The following is a 17886-nucleotide window of genomic DNA, read 5'->3' as shown; positions in this document are numbered from 1 at the left end:
CCAGCGGCTCTTGGGCTTCCCTTTGATGCCTGCATATCAGGCGTAGCCTCGTCAAAAACACAGGGAGACTGGTGGAGAGGGTAAAGAAAAGAATTTCATTTTGAAGTGACTAAAGGCAGAAGAGAAGGGTCTGAGGGTGGGAGGTGTGTGTGAGTATCTGTGTGTGTTTGTGTGTGTGTGTGTGTGTGTTTGGGGAGGGGTGTCTTTTCAGCGTCTTGACAGTGCAATTACACACATTTCAACTGATCTCCCCCGGAGTTGAGATAACATCAGCCAGTTATGGTAATTGTCTGCCTGTTCATTATCCCACCTACCCTCCACAAGAAGAGGACACATGTTTATTAAAAGGCCCGGAGAGAGGGACGTTTATGTAAGCTCAGCACACCCAGTGAGCCTGCCATTTAGTTTACCACCAGTCTGCGTCGAGCCCTCAAAGTTTATGTTTGGAGGAGGAGAAGGGAGGGGAAGCTTAAGCCTCCAGCAGCAACATGTCTCATGTCCCAAATGCTGCACTGTCATTAGCCACACTGTTGATTATATTACCAGCTCTAGGAAATAGATAACTCGACGGATAAATGTGTTAGTATATGTGTGTGTGTGTGAGTGTGTGTGTGAGAAAGAGAGAGAGACAGAGGGGAGGAGGGGGTTGGGGGGTCAATTACAGAATGAGTCCTTAAAAAACAGGGATAGAGGGCTTTGTCATTCCTATGTGATGTGCCACTCAGTCTCCTGTAAGTGCCCGTTCTCACGCAATTACAGGTGAGTCATTATGCAGCAGGTCTATTGACACTGCTCAACTAATTGACGGTGAACCCTTCAAAAAGCTTTTTATTTGGACGTTCCGCCGTAAAAGCCAAGCGTTTATAGACAATAAACCTCCCTACAGGAACAAAGGAAGATGATCCCAGCTTGCATTGCCTTGTTTGGGTGGGTACCGCTCCATACCTCTATCGCTGAAATCTCCTCTTCTCCATGGTTCCCAGGCATGGAGATCTGTGTGAATGTGTGTGTTTAAATCACTCTTTCAGGTAAGCTATGTGACTGTACTTTAAATAAAAATGTCTAAATGCAACATGGCAGCTATATGGAAATCTAGTATATAAACATATATGCCCTTACAGCAGAGAAATGTTGACGTGTTACATATATAGTCATATATAAACCAAACATATTTATATACACCCCCCTTCGATATGGTGACATATGTATCCCATATATGTTGAACATATATGTAAAACCTATATATGTTCATATGAGGATGCATGCATTTGTAATGTCATGTGTATAAATGTACCAAATATAACGGGGTATTCATTTTGGAAAAATAAGGCATATATGGAAGTACCCTACATGTACATATATTACATATAGCATATTTAACTTTTTTTTTGATCCCTCTACAATAAAAAAAAAATATTTGTGATTTAGTTTGGTTAATTTTGTCACACAATTTGAGGCCATCTACGCCTCTCTTCCTCTCTTTTTATCATTTTGCCATCTCATGCCTTTACAGCGGCAGCCCTTGTGCAAGCAGCTTTGCCCTCAATCTATTTGAGTGCAGTCATTTCAGATAAAAAAAAAAAAAAAGAAAAAGTGGTGATGTTTGCCTGTGCTGCACTGAGCATTTAAAAGCCCATGTTGTCAGTAGAGAAGGCGTCACACTGTGTCGTGCCGCGGTCCCAAACTGGAAAGAGTTACTCCTGTACGCTCTGTTAGCATTGTTCCATGTTGTGTGTTTGGTGGAGAATCAGGAGGAGAGGAGGTGATGATAGCTGATGTCAGTGCAGCTGGAGGTCAGGGCCTCTTGTTTCACTCTCGCACTCAAACTCACAGGCGTGCACACACATACAGACACACAGATTCTTTCTTACTCTCTTTTTCAGGGTATATCATTCTTGCGCACACACACACACACACACACACACACACACACACAGGTCTGAAACCCTAGACCCTTGCCGCTGTCCATCTGTAGGGGTTATCTGTGTGATGCCTCCTCTCACCCGCGTCTGTGACTCATCTGCACCCATCACACTCACCTCTGCGCTGGCACATGGCAGCTGGGACGTTCCGCCTCGCATTTAGGGGACAAGGCTGTCATCGATGGAATACTGTGACCTCAGGGTCACCAGAGAAACACACACACAAACTAATGAACATGCGCGTGCACACACACATGCACCGCATACAGTGCACAGGTGTAGAGAAAGTATTTCACCCCGTGGCCCTCACTGATGTAATAGAGGCCGGGTGATTTGACTCTTCAGGGTTCAGACACAGGTGAAATAGCCATTAAAGCAAGTGCAGGGGTCATTGGCTGATGGTTTTGGTTACATTAATGACAAAACAAAACACTATCGTTGCTAGCGAGAGGCCTGCAGAAACTGAAAAGGCTGTAATGTTGAGTGACAGTTGTTAGGGTTTTGGTCATTCCCTCTTCAGGGTAATTTTGTCTCACACTGAGCTTTGTGTTAGCTTGACTTGTGTTCGTGTGAACATGCACGTGCACATATGTGTGCGTGGTCATGAATCTCCAGTTGCTCACTGTGTTCTGGCTGTTAACACCCCTGGTGTCTGTCAGTTGTGTCAGAAGAAAAACAATGAAGCCCTCTCAAAGAAAGCTTAATAACAGTAATTGTTGCTTGAGTGATTAGAAAGACTATCAGATATTTCCATCTTGACAACTGTTCCTAAACAAAGCGTACACGGACGGAGGGCCAGGGGCATGGAGTGTGTGTGTGTGTGTGTGTGTGTGTGTGTGTGTGTGTGCAGAATGGGGGGGTACACAGTGTGTGATTAAACTCCCGACAGTCGTCTCTCTCACCAACCCACCCCGACTGGGAAGGGACCGCAGTGGAAATTTCCACTTGTCGAAGACCTGCAGGTTTAAAATTTGGTGTCAAGTGCCAGTGTCGCTGTGCGTACGGAATGCTTCTTTTGTGGGGCGAGTCTGCAGTGTAATTTTGGGCAGGGCAGGGTGTCCCTGCAGTAGGCCTTTCTTCCACTGGCCCTGTGCGGTTTCATTAGATACGGCTAATGAAAAGATGGCTGCTGGACAGCCCGGCCCCCCGACGCTCCTCTGGCCTGTACTTAGAGCCCCCGCCTCGGATCTCTCCCTGAACAGGTGTGCTGGCAGGCTCTCAGTACCGCACCAGCCCGCTGCACAGACCCGCTTACACAGGTTAGGGAATGTTGTTTTCAGAGTCAGTCTTATTTTCACATGAAAACTCACTTTTAAGTTTATTTTGGTGTTGCCAAAAACAAAAAGGTTGGGTTCTTCACAGTCAGTAGACATGTATCCATAAGGCACAGTTCACATTTACAAATAAGAACACTATAATCTCTTGTGTAGACCAGTGGTGTTAAGAGTGGGTGCAGGGATGCCTGGGGGGCCTTGAGGGACTTTTATGGCATCAAAATGAGGATTTTTTTTTTTTTTTTAATCAGTCTAATTTAATTCACTAGAAAATGTTACAACACAAAAAATGCATGAATGATTATTGTATCAGTGTCCCTAAAGGGCAAAATCTCTTCAAATAGGGGTTTGGGGCTTAACAAAAATCCACTTGGGGCTCTGGATTATGAAAAAATTTAAAACCATCTGTTCTGGAGGCTACTAATAACATCCATTTCACAAACACATGCAGCCATGAACTCACACATCGCGAAGAAGGTGAATGTAGGGGGAAGTCACTTTTTTCCCATCAAATAAATGTAACAATAATACTTACTGCTCTGCAGACAGCTTTCCTGCCTCTAATAAAATAAATGTGGCAACATTAAACTGTCACATCCATGGACTCTTCACATCCTTGTTTTTATTTACCCATATGGCAGGAAATTAAAGACAGTGGGCAATGCATTGTGAGTATCACTCAGTTCATTTAACAACCTCCACTGCTCTGAAGTCTCTAGCAAACTGAGAAGTTGTAAAAAAGCCTCCTCTAATTAGACAAAGCTGTTCACACACGACTGCTCCATCTCATTCTCTCGTTCCCTCCCCTATGAAACACTAATTTGCCTTTGAACATGATAATACTTGATATATAGTGTCATCTGGGGACAAGTCATTGTCTTACTATGGTTAGTTACAGTAGCCCATTTAGGCTACTGGCAGCTTCTCCTATTCAGGTGCATAAATATCTGAAAGGGGAACTGGTGTTTGGCTGGAGCGCGGCTGGAGTTAGATCTCAGTGTTTATTTGCTAACAGACTCCCTCTGTGTTCATATGCTGACCCTTTGTGTGGCTCTCTGAGAGGCAGGTGGATTGTGCCTCAGGTTTGCGGGCTACAGTTTGAAAGCAACAACGTGAAACCGGAGATGTAACATGACCCTGAGGCAATTAGGCCCACAATGAGAACGTTTTTTTTTTTTTTTTTTTTGCATTCACCTCTTTTGTGTTGCTAAACACAATTTAAAGAAAAAAAAAAAGATGAACTTTGGGTGCTTTGGCAAAGGACTGAGAAAAATTCACAAACAAATCAGCAACACTCAGAGTTCGCAAAGGGTGCGCGCTGTACATAAACTGGAGCTGACATGATGCACGTCTCGGCTTTGAAGTTGCTCTACCTCCGCTGACCCATGTTTTTGAAGTATGTCTGTATTTTGGAGGAGATTCGAGGTGGAGTGGAGTGGAGGATGCACGGCTAATGGAGTCTACTTTGGGGAGGATGCAGCGGACTTTTTCCAGACTGGGTGAAGTGGTGGAGAGAGCTGCAAGGAGGGGTGGCAGAGAGAGACCTGTGGCTCTCCCTCCCTGCTTCCTTCCCTCCTCCCTTCCGTTGCTATACTCTTCTCTGAATGGAGTGTGTCTACCGGATCTGCCCGGGATGAAATGTCATATCTTAGACTGATCCTTATCTCTTAATCGCTTCCTTTGTCTCCCATGATTCCCCAGACCCTCCCTGACTTCCCTCCATGGACACGGCCCTTTGATGTGTCAGCCACAGTTAGGGACGCTGGGGGTGGGATATTTGTGGTGTGTGTGTGTGTGTGTGTGTGTGTGTGTGTAAAGTGGTGGTCTGGTTCTGCTCTGAGCTAACAAGAGCACCAGAGGTTATCAAGATTCACTGGTACAGGGGACCACTGGCGAGTGCTGGTCTTGTTGTGTTTGGTTGGTTCTCTTGGTCCCTTGTGGCATTGAAGTAACGGATGCCAAAAGTAGTGTGTGTGTGTGTGTGTGTGTGTGTGTGTGTGTGTGTGTGTGTGTGTGTGAGTGTGTGTGTATGCATGCAAGTGGGAGTGCGCAAGCGTATTCATGTGTACGTGTGTTTGTGTGTTTTCCTGTGCATGTGTGTGTAATGATGTGTGCGGGCAGTGGAGGGCAGGAGGGGAAAATGTTGGTAACATGTGTTCCTGTGTGTTTGTGTGTGTGTGTGTGTGTGTGTGTGTGTGTGTGTGTGTGTGTGTGTGTGTGTGCATACTGGATGGTGGATTGCGAATGCTTTGCTGTAGTCCTGAACTGATGACACAAAGGTCACACACAAAAGGATTTAAAAACATACAAATAATAAAACAGAACAGAGTAGACTTGACTAGAATAGAACAGAATAGAACAGAATAGAATAGAATAGAATAGAATAGAATAGAATAGAATAGAATAGAATAGAATAAAATAGAATAGAATAGAACAGAATAGAATAGAATAGAATAGTGCAATTCAGATTTGGCATCAGGTTTGGGAAGTTACATTTCAAACTGTTTTCTATTACAGTTAATTACAACTGAGACTGGCAACATAATATACTGGATTACTTAAAGTCGAAATGTAATATGTTTTTTTCCCCATTTAATTTTGGGGCAGTTTCCCTGCAGAATCAATACAATATGCAGCACATTATCAAAATATGATAGCTCGTATAATCTCATAATTTAAATGCCTTCTGGTTTTCTGTGTTTTTACAGTGAATGTAATGAGTCACAGGCACATTTTTTTGTGAGGAGATTACTGTAAACTCATTAAATGTAATCTATTACCCGCCAACTGTGGTTGGTTGTTACAGCTGGATGGAAGATGTTCAGCGGCAAGGTTGAGGGTAGGAGTTTAATTCAGGCCTGTGTGTGTTCTGCAACTGCACATTGCAGGATAACAGAATCGAATAAATGAGGAGAGTGGATTAGAAAAGCATGTGGGCACGAGAGGGAAATATGAACACGAAAGAAAGTGGTGAAAGCAGGAAAAGACATGATGAGAATCAAAATGCTTGGGAGGATGAACTCCTTCAAATTCTGCACATCAAAAACTTGCAGCTGATCTCACTCTTCTCATAAAGCAAAGAACATTTTCCACTTGACACTTTTTTTTTAAAGGTAGTGTGTTATATACACTGTGATACACAGCAATATACTCTGCTTCTTTCCTCTGTGCATTCTTGCTTTGACCCTTACACTTGTTATCAAGGGTTGTTATGCTGGCAGTTCAGAAATGTATCTCATTCCGCTGTTGCATTTTAGTCGGTCAGGATAAGACGTTCAGCCAAGTGCATAAAAAGAAAATGTAAATAAAAGAGTAGTGGGAATAACATGGAAAAACATGAGGGAGGGAATCCAGCCAGACCTTTTGGGTTTCATTTGGGGTGACTGGAGGATGGCTGCCTCAGGATCGTCAAAAATGTGCTGCTTCTGCTTTCCCAGATTTGCAGTGGGAAGGTGGATGTGTTTGTGTCTGTCTGTGTGTGAGAGAGAAACAGAGAGAGAGCGGGAGAGAGAGCAAGCGAGAGAAAAATACAGACACAGAAACACAAAGAGCATGTTTGAAAGGGTCTATATCTTATACACATCTGCTAACAGATATATCTGCGCACATGTCACTGTGTGCGTAACATGCTACGTGTGTACCCTATCACTGATGATTGTTCTCTGGTTGACTCATTTATCCGTTGCAACATCCGGAGGCTCATTCTTTGGTCCCTAAAGGAATCTGAGGCTAAAACCAGGGTGATGGGGGCACATTGTCTGCACCCTCTGGTGGCAGGATGCAACAGCACAACCTGCCCATTGTGTGTGCGTGATTGTGTGCGCATGCTAATGTGTCTGTGTGTCTATGCGTCAGTCCGGAGACAGCGAAACGCACCATTTCCACAGGTGAGAGCACAGCGCCGCGCGTCTGTGTGGGAAGGCCACCCAGCATTCTCTGCACATCCTGACAAAGATAGGAGGCCTAGCTCACAATTAGAGGTTTTTGCTTTGGCCAAAAGCAACATTGTTCATTTCAGTGCGAGAATGGGGCCCTCACTAGGTCCTGAGCCACCTGGAGATGGAGGAGGGTGGAGGCAAGTGGAAAGGAGAGAAAAGAATAACAGCATTAGTGTCAGGAAGAAAATGTCACCATAAGAGCAGATTCAACAACGTATAAATGTAACAGAGGTAAGGAATGCTATTATGACTGCCTTGTTTGCAGTCTGGTAATTCCAAACTCTGGATGGATTTTCAGCATTGTTTCGGGCCACTGGTGCATCTGTGTGTATTTGTACATGCAAGATAGCATAAAGAGAAAATAAGCCGGCACTTTCCCCCCAGATTTAGGTTTAAGCTTGAATAAACTCTGACACTCCCTCCTTTGCGAGTGATTGTCAAGAGGTTGCTTGTTGCTCTTGGCATGAACACACACAACTGTATACATTCAGCCATGGACGTTGGGGCATTTGAGAGTGAGATCATTAACATATGGCCAGAGCACTTAAGGCCTGCAGCCATGAACCCTGGGGGACAGCTGTGTTGTAAGTGAATACCGATCATACAGTTTAGATGTTATTACCCCTTCCTATGTGGAAAAACTACGTTCACCACGCAAATGGAACAGAAACTGAAACTGTGCTGATGATCCACATGTAGAGAGAGAACCAGAGAGAAAGAGCACGTCAGCCCAGTTTTAGCTACGCTGCATTGGCTCCCTGTGTCTTTTAGGCTTTTTTTTTTATTATTGTTTATAAGGCTCTCCGTGGGTTAGGACCGGCCTACATTGCTAATTCTTTGTCGTTTTATAATCCGTCATGGCGTCTTAGATCCTGTGGCGCTGGTTTTTTTTTTTTTTTTTTTTTTAGACACAAACTATCACATAAATAAGAAAACCGGCAGCTCAGCCATTTTTAATTATGCACCAAAATTATGGAATTCCCTGCCCAAGGCTGTTTTTAATGTCCTCCTTTGTTGTACATTTTCATGTCTTCCTTTGTTTCTACATATCTTACTGTTCTACATCTTCATTTGTTTCATCTCCATCTTTTATATATGTTATTGATGTTTGTTTTACTGCCTCTGTTCTTTTGTTTTTCAATTGATTTCTTGGTTTTATCATGCAGTATTTGCACTTGCTTTTAATTACCTGTTTTATTCTCTTGTTTTTTTTTTTTCACCTTATTGTATAGCACTTTGAGCTACATCCTCATATGAAAGGTGCTATATGAATAAAGTATATTATTATTATTATCCTACACAATTCAGGCAAATGTGCAATGGGTTATTAGGAGTTTCTCCTAAGAAAATGCAAAGACTGGGAAATCTCCTATAGACTTTTTATTACAGCTTGGATAATAATTATATTTCCTTAGCTGGATTTCTGCAGGTACCCTGGGCTTCTGCAGTCCCAACAAGTATCATTTTGAGTATATCTGCCTTTGAGGATGTGCTCAGCCATGCCTTTCATCTTCAGAGCTATATCATAAAGCTTTTCAAGTTAGTCCTCTATAGTCTTCTCACAATCACAGGCTCTGTAATTGTTTTGTTGCCTTGTGAGTGAATGCTTCCTCTGGGGCCTGCAAAATGTTGTTGTAAGGGGGGAAAAACAGTGAGGACACAAACTTTCAATTAAGCATTTCAGCTTGTAATAAAAAAGGAGGGGAAGAGTCACACCAAACAAACAGACGTGTTGCCGTGGTAATGGACAAGGCCCCTGCTGAGGTGGTGGATGTGGGCCCTCCACACTGGGGATGAGTGTTGAAAGAAGGTATCAGGAGGAGCTATTTCAAGAAACTACAGGACCACTGGAGGACAGAAAGGCTGGAATGGCTACAGTAGTTAAAACACAAGAGTAGGTGTGATTGCAAGGAAGACGCACAATTTTTTCCATGTTGTTTTGGTCCTGGTGTCCTCTAAAAACACAAGGGAAAGGTAGGGAAGAATAGCATCCTAATGAAGACCAGGCCATCCCTTAGGATAGTCTGTTCCACTGGATGCGGTGCGGGGGTTTCCAGTACACTCACTCAGTTGTCCTTTACATTTCTGAGAGGTCGTACACATTGCACATGTTGCCTAGGGTTCTCACACATGCCTGTGCTGCACCTGGCATAAAAGATGTTTTAATGATGAGCAAGAGAGGGTAGAGCATAGAAAGTTAGAGTTAAAGAAGTTGAAATGAAGATGCTGGGCAATGAGTTTACATTGTGAATGGAAAAGAACAGGTAGAAAACATGGAAAAAACATTGGAGATGGATGTTGCTAGAGTGCAGTGTTTTGTGCAAATGTAAAGAGACACATGACTAAGGCCCCTCATTGGACTGGTCACCACGTGCACACACGTGTGTGTGAGTGTGTCTGTGTTTCTATGTGTGTGTTTGTACGAGGCTCGCGGCCACAGCCGTGCCCGGAAAGGCTTGGAGCACAACCAGTCATTAGGAAGTCAGGCCGTCTGGAGTGCATTATAGGCTGGGTACTGTAACTCTTACAAGCACAGGCTGCTATCAAATCAGGGATGAGGGAAGGAAAGAGCTAAGGACAAGGAGAGAGAGAAAAAAGGGGCAAAGGTGTCCTGCATGAAGCCTTGAGATGTGTCACACAGGACAATGCAATGAGTACCAGAAAGCTTGGGCGTTTGCAGAAGTATTTAAGGTCAGCTTAGTATACTGTTCTCGAGCATGATCTGAATGACCCCGCTGCAGTAAATCCTATCAGGTACTCAAAGCAGGTTAATAAAAACAACCTGAAGAATTAAATCGTTTTTTGGCCCAGGCCCGGCTGAGACGCCTGTGACAGCGAGGAAAAAAGGGAGGAAAAGAATGGCAAAAGATGTGGAGTTAAAGGGAGAGGCAGGGAAAAAGTGAGGAAAGACAGAGGAGCAAAATGGCTAACATGAGACTGTTGAAATGTGAGATTCAGCCATCGCAAACACAGGAGGAAGCACTGGAGAGGAGGGATGGATGGATGGATGGATGGATGGATGGAGGGAGATTGTTTCTTGGGCCAGATGAGAAAGAGCGACGAGCGAATGTCCAGCCTGAGACAGAGCTGAGATGTTAGCCACAGCTGCAGTTTTGACTACAGCCTTAACAGTTTGACAAGTTTTGGTGTTTCGCATCGAACGAGTGCTTACACTGGTTCTGTTTGAGTTTCATTAAACGGACATGATTCACTCCAGGCCAGAGAGAGATAAAGGAAGAGCGAGAGAGTGAGAGTGAGCAGCCGCCTGCTGCTGTACCATACAGTGAGACGATCTCGGTGTGAAAAAGGCAGGGAAAGAGGAGACGATACGAGGAAGAGCGAGCTGAGTGAGACAGATTAGCTGACATAAACAGAAGTAAACTTGGTGTGCGTCAGCAGGCCAAACACCACAGCTGGGGGGTCAAAGTTCACAACCATGGCCTCCCACCGGGCGAAACTCGTTCAGGTCAACATTTTTGCGTGTATCCACTGGTTTCTATCCACAATGAAAATAGCCTTGCTTTTTGTGGCAGAGAAATTGTATGACTCATCATTCAACCACAAAAACACAGACAGATTTTGTTGTTTGGTGAGCTCGGTGAGAACGAGGTTTTGAGTCGACGTGCACAGTGTGTTATTGTGCATGTGTCTGTCTGTCTGTCTGTCTGCATGTATTTTTGTATTGCTCTCACCCTCCCCTCCTCTCTTTTCTTCTCTCTCTCTCTCTCTCTCTCTCTCTCACACTCTCTATTATCACATTCTTCTCATTCTCATTTCAATCTGAGGCAGAGTCAAGTAGCCAACGCTTGTTGGAGCTGTTTAGGACAAAGATTAATATGTTCATTTATTTCTTGAATTGAACATCTCTTGGCAAAAGGGGAAGTTTTTTTCTGGTGCTAAGAAAAAATACACCGAGGGTTTAATCCCCCCCTGCAGTGAAAGTTCTTTGCCTTTCTACTCTGCAGCTGAATTGTACAGGCAATCAGACAAGGAGGCTGCCATTTAAGGCATTGTCTTTGAAATTTTGATTTCACTCTAGTCTTCTGTTTTTTGATTTAGAGGCAGAAGAGGAAAGGAATTGGCTGGCAAGGACCGGGCCTTCATGTTAGAGCAGTCTACATATTGAGACACCTGTTCTGATTTATGTTGTTTGGGTAGTTGGCAGTGGATGGATCCCAGCACCCAGCTTCTTGCACATGCACTGCCAAGAAGACACACACACACACACACACACACACACACACATCCACAACACACCACTCTCTTTTGCACTCTCTCTAGCTGTCTCTCTCTCAGTTACTCTCTCTCTCTCCCTCTCTCTAACACACACACACGCACACACACAAATGCACGTGCACATACACACGAATAAATAAACATCAAGAGTACATATTTATACACCCCAGCACACACACACACATACACACACGTACACAGCATGCTCCTTACAAGTTTTACAAATGACTTGGTTGAAAGATCAATCATGAAAGCAGGCACTCTGGAAGTCTGCGTTAATGCCTTTCATTTCTGAACCTCCCCCCGCTGAGCACAGGTGCACTGGCACACAGAAGAAACAAGAAAGAAAGGCGGGAGGGAGAGAGCGGCGCAGTCCAACAGAGGAAAGAACAGTGGAGGAGAGAGGGCCATATGTCAGTCTGCCCTGATATCACCTTTGACACAGTCAGCATGGACCCAGACCCGATCCCCTTCTCCCTGCACCCAAATGCATTGGAACCAGAGAGCAAATGCACTGTGCAGCCTTCTTGGTTCTGTGCCAGTGTTCTCCCCCTCTGCTGGTCTGCATTTCTGTCTATCTATCTGGTATACAGACTACAGTTAAAGAGGAGCAAACAGATACGCCATCTGGCAGATGTCTGGCCTTAGCTGTCTGTGGGATGTATGATGAATTCTATCGGAAAAAGAGACCGAAACGCAAAATGGCTGAGGTCAGTAGGTTTAGGAAATCCCATAAGTGGGAGAGAACTGCAGATCTTTGTTGTCTGATTGTTAGATAAATCTCCGGCTGTGCATATAGAGGATATAGAAGTTGATATTTTATATCATGCTGCAAATCAAAAGGCATGTCACTTTGTCTTCTTTTGCAAGAGATTTCATTTCTGTTGTTTATTGTGCTGTGCTCTGTGTAAAAAAGAAAATCGGAGAGAAAAACATGTATAAATCTAGAATGCCTATATCTTTGGATTTGCTTGAGAGAGCAGCTGGTATCAACCCTGCCCGTTCTGGTGGTTCAGGGCTGTCGTCACGGTGACGCATGTAAACGCCACCCTAATTAGACGGTTGGGGTGCCCAGACAACCGTTAGTGAGGGCCAGACGAGTTCCTTCCCTTTCCTGTGTGTCACACCATGACATCACAGTCTGGGTGCCAGGACACCCTATCATTGGTATGATTGGCAGGAAGTGATGCGCTTAGGGAGTGAGTGAGCCAACCTCAGGGTCCTGTCAGAGGGCAGGCATCCAGAGCCCCAGTCGTCGACACAGACCAGGCTGAGGAGGAAGTAGCCCATGTGCCATAGAAGCGTGGGCTGTGCCACTTCAATCCAGGAATGCTTATCATGTTGACTTTTCAAAAGGGATGCACCGCAGTGCGGTCTAGTCTGCAGCTGGGACAACAAAGTGATTAATGGAGTGGCTAGCAAGGAAGGGATATGCCCACACACTCACTCTTCTTGTCCACCTCCTCCTTCTCTCTCACTGCACCCTTAATCAAATCACTGTTAACACATACACACACATGCATGCATGTACACCGGTCCCAAATCCTGTGTCAGCCATCCGGGTGAAGAAATTTGCGAGCTGTGGGGCTCTGCAGAGCCACTCGCCAGGGCCGTGGCCATAAAACAAAAGCACTTGTAACATGAAAGAATTCCTGCAATTTACAAGAGGAAGTGGAACATCTGAGAGACGATGTTTGAATTCTCAGTGTGCTCTTCTGGGCAAAGTGTCAAAGCCGGGGTGGCTGCTGCCGCTGGCTGGTTTTTTCCCCTTCCACAATCACCCCGCCGCCCAAACAAGCCCCATCCCACCACCTCAATGCTCTTCTTTCTATGCTAAATGTATTTCCTGCTTCCCATTATGCTGCCGTGTCTCAGTGACCAGTGAGACCTCAGTAAAACATGTCCTCCCAGAATATAGGCATCCACCTTGTGCAGCTCAGGGGCCGTCAAAGGCTTCACTTTGAACCTGGCAGCTCCGGGGAACATTCCTGGCTTGAAAGGTTTATTTGGTTATCTCTCCAAATGTCCTGAGGTGAAATATACTGTTAAGTAAACTTAGCTGATACAAACCAGTTGTAGGCAGGCAATAGTAAACAGATTTTAACTGCTCATGAAATGGTTGCAGCCTGCAATGGTACAGTGCCCTGCACACTGCCTGCCTCCGCCCTGCAAAGTCAGACATCACGGGTTATTCTCATAATGCGCAAGAATTTAGGTGGGCTTTTCCTTTAAAGGACCTGGTGCCTGAACCTGTACAAGTTCTCAGGGAAGGAGTGCTCATCCATTATTGATTTTTATATCTCAGATGACTACAGTATCAACCACGACCATTGCACCTTAATGATGAGGCTTAATGCCTAAAGTCCCTGAGTTTTACAGACGTAAGAGGTTTGTTAAAGTTACCACTACAGTCAAGGTGATTTATTGTGGAAATCATGACATTCAAAAGATGTTAGAGGGTTTATCCATTCTTTGCTAAAAACTGAACTGTGTCATATAACCTGCATGTGTGTGTGTGTGTGTGTGTGTGTGTGTGTGTGTTTGTGCAGTTTTCCAGAATTTGGTCTGCATTCATGTGGATAATTATAACTTTATGGAGATTTTTTCCCTCCCTTCCTTACGACCACATCTGCAACAGAGGCAAATAGTAGAGGAAGGGTGGAGGCCAATGTTTCTGGTTCTCTCTCTCTCTCTCTCTCTCTCTCTCTCTCTCTCTCTCTCTCTCTCCCTGCCTCTCTCTCCTTGTGTCTCTCCCTCCATCTTTTTTCTCTCTCTCTCTTTCTCTTTCTCTCTCAGTCTCTTTCTCGCTCTTCCCTGCCTCCCCTCTCTTGCTCACCCTCCTTCCTTCTGTCCCTCATCTTTATCCCCGGCCGGGACCACCTACGTTAGGAGCCTTGGGTGGACCCAGAACCATTGCTATCAGCGCAAGTATACTCAAACGGCCCATAATGACTTCCACTTAGAGCCAGTCCATAAACACTCTCAGATGCATAGAGACACACTCTCAGGGCCCAGTCAGGCCTGCTGCATGCCTCTCTCCACCGCAGAGGCTGCAGCCACTTAGCTAGTTTCCTTATTTCCTTTCTTAATAGGAATCTGTTTGTTTGTTTGTTCATTGGTTCCTTGCTGTTTATTTGGCTGCCCTTTTTATGAGATTTCACAATCTCTTTTGAGTCAACTTAGAGGCTGTCCTCACCTCGTGTACATAACAACATGCATATATTTAAAGGAACAGCTCACCCAAAATACAAAAAGGGATATTTTTCCACTTTCCCTGAGCGCAGTCCATCCATCCAGATAGTTTCTGTGTGATTTGGTGAGATTTCCATGTCTGTGGGGATCTTCCCTGTCAGCCGGCATCCTAGCACAAGCAGCCTGGCTGGGTATTTAAATATGGAAAAACTCACCAGCAACAGCTCTCTTCAGTTTGAACAGTTTAGATGGGAACTATTTCCTGCTGAAGAACTGAGGAGCAAAATCACTACCCGAGGATTACAAATTTGGGGCGGATAGATACAGTTTGCCGGTACTCTTTGGCAGGAAATAGTTCCCAAAAAAACTTTTTCCCTCTGAGGGTTGTGGATTATGCTGGATATCCATGTCATTATCTTTGGAAAGATTTATTAGCGTTGAGTTTTTCACATCAGTTTTTGATGGTTTTGGGTTCCACAAAACAATACCTATCCATCTCCGATGCACTGTAATGCCAGGAGACATGGAAAACCATGACAGACTGGAAACTTTGCCAAATTACACAGAAGCCATTTGGATGGATGGATGGATTGTACTACAGGGATAAGAGGGGGGAAAATATATATATATTTTTTTGTATTTCGGGTGAACTGTTCCTTTAAGTTATGGCATTTTACTGTAATGAGCTGTGCTTTGGTGTGGTGGTGAAGCTATCTTCATAATGATTTTTCTGGTCAAAGTGGCTTCATGATTTTGTGTGATCCCCAAACATACAGATCCAGAGTCCCACGCCTGTGGAGGATGATGTCATCCATATTGTGTAATTATGTTTTACATTATGTTAAATAAAACTCATGTGCACTGCATGGGTGGAGCTGACATATTCCTTAACTCATAGAATGACCTCAAGTTAATCTAACTGCAATGCAACGCTGTGATTGGTTTAGCACAGCTTTGAAGTAAATATCGCATGATTGAAGATGTCAGTTTGTTCGGTCTTATTTGTTTTGTGTCGTCACTGATGTCACTTTTAATATAACCGAGCACACACTGAAGAATGAATAGCTAAACGATTAACAAATTCTGTCAGATTACACATCATCAGCCGCAACTGAAAATCAAGCCACGGTACATTCCAGCGTTTTGGGTTAGCACTTAATGATACAAAATCCCTCACTTGATTGTTGTCCGCAGATGGATACGAAATCCTAACAGCTGTAGACAGTAACTTGGACTTGATCGTGACAGTGGAATGTCAGAGAGGTCCAGTGACACCATCTCCATCACAGCACCTGGAGTTTATCTACCAAGGAGATAGACACAAACATTCACACATCATTCCACATAAACCTCCTAAACATATCACACACTCCCTGCGGTCAGAGATTAGCCAGTCTATCTACTACCTGCTCTGACAGGAGAGGGAGATAGGCCATTTGAAATTACATTTTTGCCAGCAGACTGTGAAGACCATTACGTGACAGCGAACCATCTCCTGAAGGGGACGGAGAAAGAAACACGGGGCTGAATGAGGAGAGGAGAGAAAAGATGAGATTGAGATCAGACCCTCAGCAGGCTCTGCTCCCATCTTTTATCAGTGTTGACATTTCAGTGTGTTTTATATCACGTCAGAATGTGGTTTTAAAATTGCGCCGCTGAGAATGTGGTTTTTGAAGTTGTGCCGCTGAGAGGAGATTTTAATGTGTCTTATGGGTTTGGCTGCTTCGTTTTTTTTTTGTTTTTTTTTAAACATGCACAGAGATACATGCTCTAATGCTTGATAAACCAAACATGAACACCGCCTGATATTCTATATAAATGACAAGCATGTGCATGCGCTCATGCTCACATACAAATCCAGAAATGAATCCAACGCAGTAAGATGAGAACATCCAACAGTCTCTCTCATCTGGCTTGTTTAGAATTTTTTCCATCTCGTGTTTATCCCTCTGGTAAAACTATGCATCTTGTTTTGAGATCTGCCTGCCTGTAATCTGTTTGGGACATTGTCTCTCCTTCTATCAGTACACAGGTCGGTTATCTCTGCAGTCGTGCATCCTGCCAAGCGTGGGGTTTCACAGCTCAGGGGCCACTATCTGGACTCCTTCTGAACAGCTATCTCCACATGAGGGCTGGAGGGCAGACATGGACACAGCTCACAAGATCAGACACAGCACTGAGCCTTCCTGCGTTATGCCCGCTCTTAGGTGATGTTGCAAACCTTCAGAGATTACAGATGGCCTGATTCTAGATATCTTGCGTGCGATGAGCGGATCGGCTCTTACTTGGAGTAAAAGGTTAGTGAAAATGAGCTGTTTTGCTTTAGAGCAGAACATTATTTGGGTTTTCTAACACCTTCTGAGTAATTGAGAAACGATGTCGCGCTTCGCATATGCTTGATTTAAAACCCCCAAGCCTGGAATTTAAAAAAAAAAAAAATCTTATGAAGACCAAACATGATTGGGAGATAAAATCATTCATCTTATGACACGTTTGGCAGAGAAACACACCAAAGCCAAGGTTTCGGTTTACCTTAAAACATCGCCTACGCACCTTATAATAGCAATGAGCGACCGTCTGCATTATTCCTGGGTGGTGATTTGCCTGACAGAGCAGCTTCATATCTCGTCTCATCCTATTAATCTGCGTCATGGATCCAGTATAACATTTACAAAGAACCTGTCATCATGTAAGGAAGCTCTGCTACCGTGAGACAAGCCATCACATTGGCATGCAGCAGTACCTTTCTTCTCAGGGTCAAGCAAAGTTCCCCAGTTTGTGAGTCAATTATATTTGCCAGTGAGTCAATTAGCGTCCGTGACTCACTTTGTGGGTCAATTTCAACCGTGAGTCAAGTCAAGTTGTTCCCGCAACACAAAGAGACTTTCTCGTTTTTTTACTATACCCACCATTTTGACAGAATAGCTCCCCTAATTGAAGTCCCCCTTTGATGTTCCCAGTTAAAGGTTTTGTCTGTGCAGCGTCACCAAGCAGGCAACGTGAACTAATGACAATCTCTCCCCCTCACCAACAGTTTACCGTGAAGGCTGTGCTGTTATGATCTCTGACAAAGCGTTTGCTCATATATTCTGATACACGTTCTCCTCCTTTTTTTACAATAACACAGGATCCTAAAGCCGCAAAGCCATAAAATAAATTGGAGGAGTACCCGATAGGCTGTGAGTGAGCAGGCCAGGCAAAGTGCAGTCACTGAGTCATCAAAGGGTTCCCTCTGCCCACTTATGCACCTCTATCTCTGGGGTGCTGAGAGCAGAGATTTTGCTCCCATCATCACCGCCTGAGTGGCTGCAGACAGGAAGAACT

The sequence above is a fragment of the Myripristis murdjan genome, chromosome 22 (assembly GCF_902150065.1).
Source record: "Myripristis murdjan chromosome 22, fMyrMur1.1, whole genome shotgun sequence".
Classification (NCBI taxonomy): domain Eukaryota; kingdom Metazoa; phylum Chordata; class Actinopteri; order Holocentriformes; family Holocentridae; genus Myripristis; species Myripristis murdjan.
Note: the sequence above shows the minus strand (reverse complement) of the source record.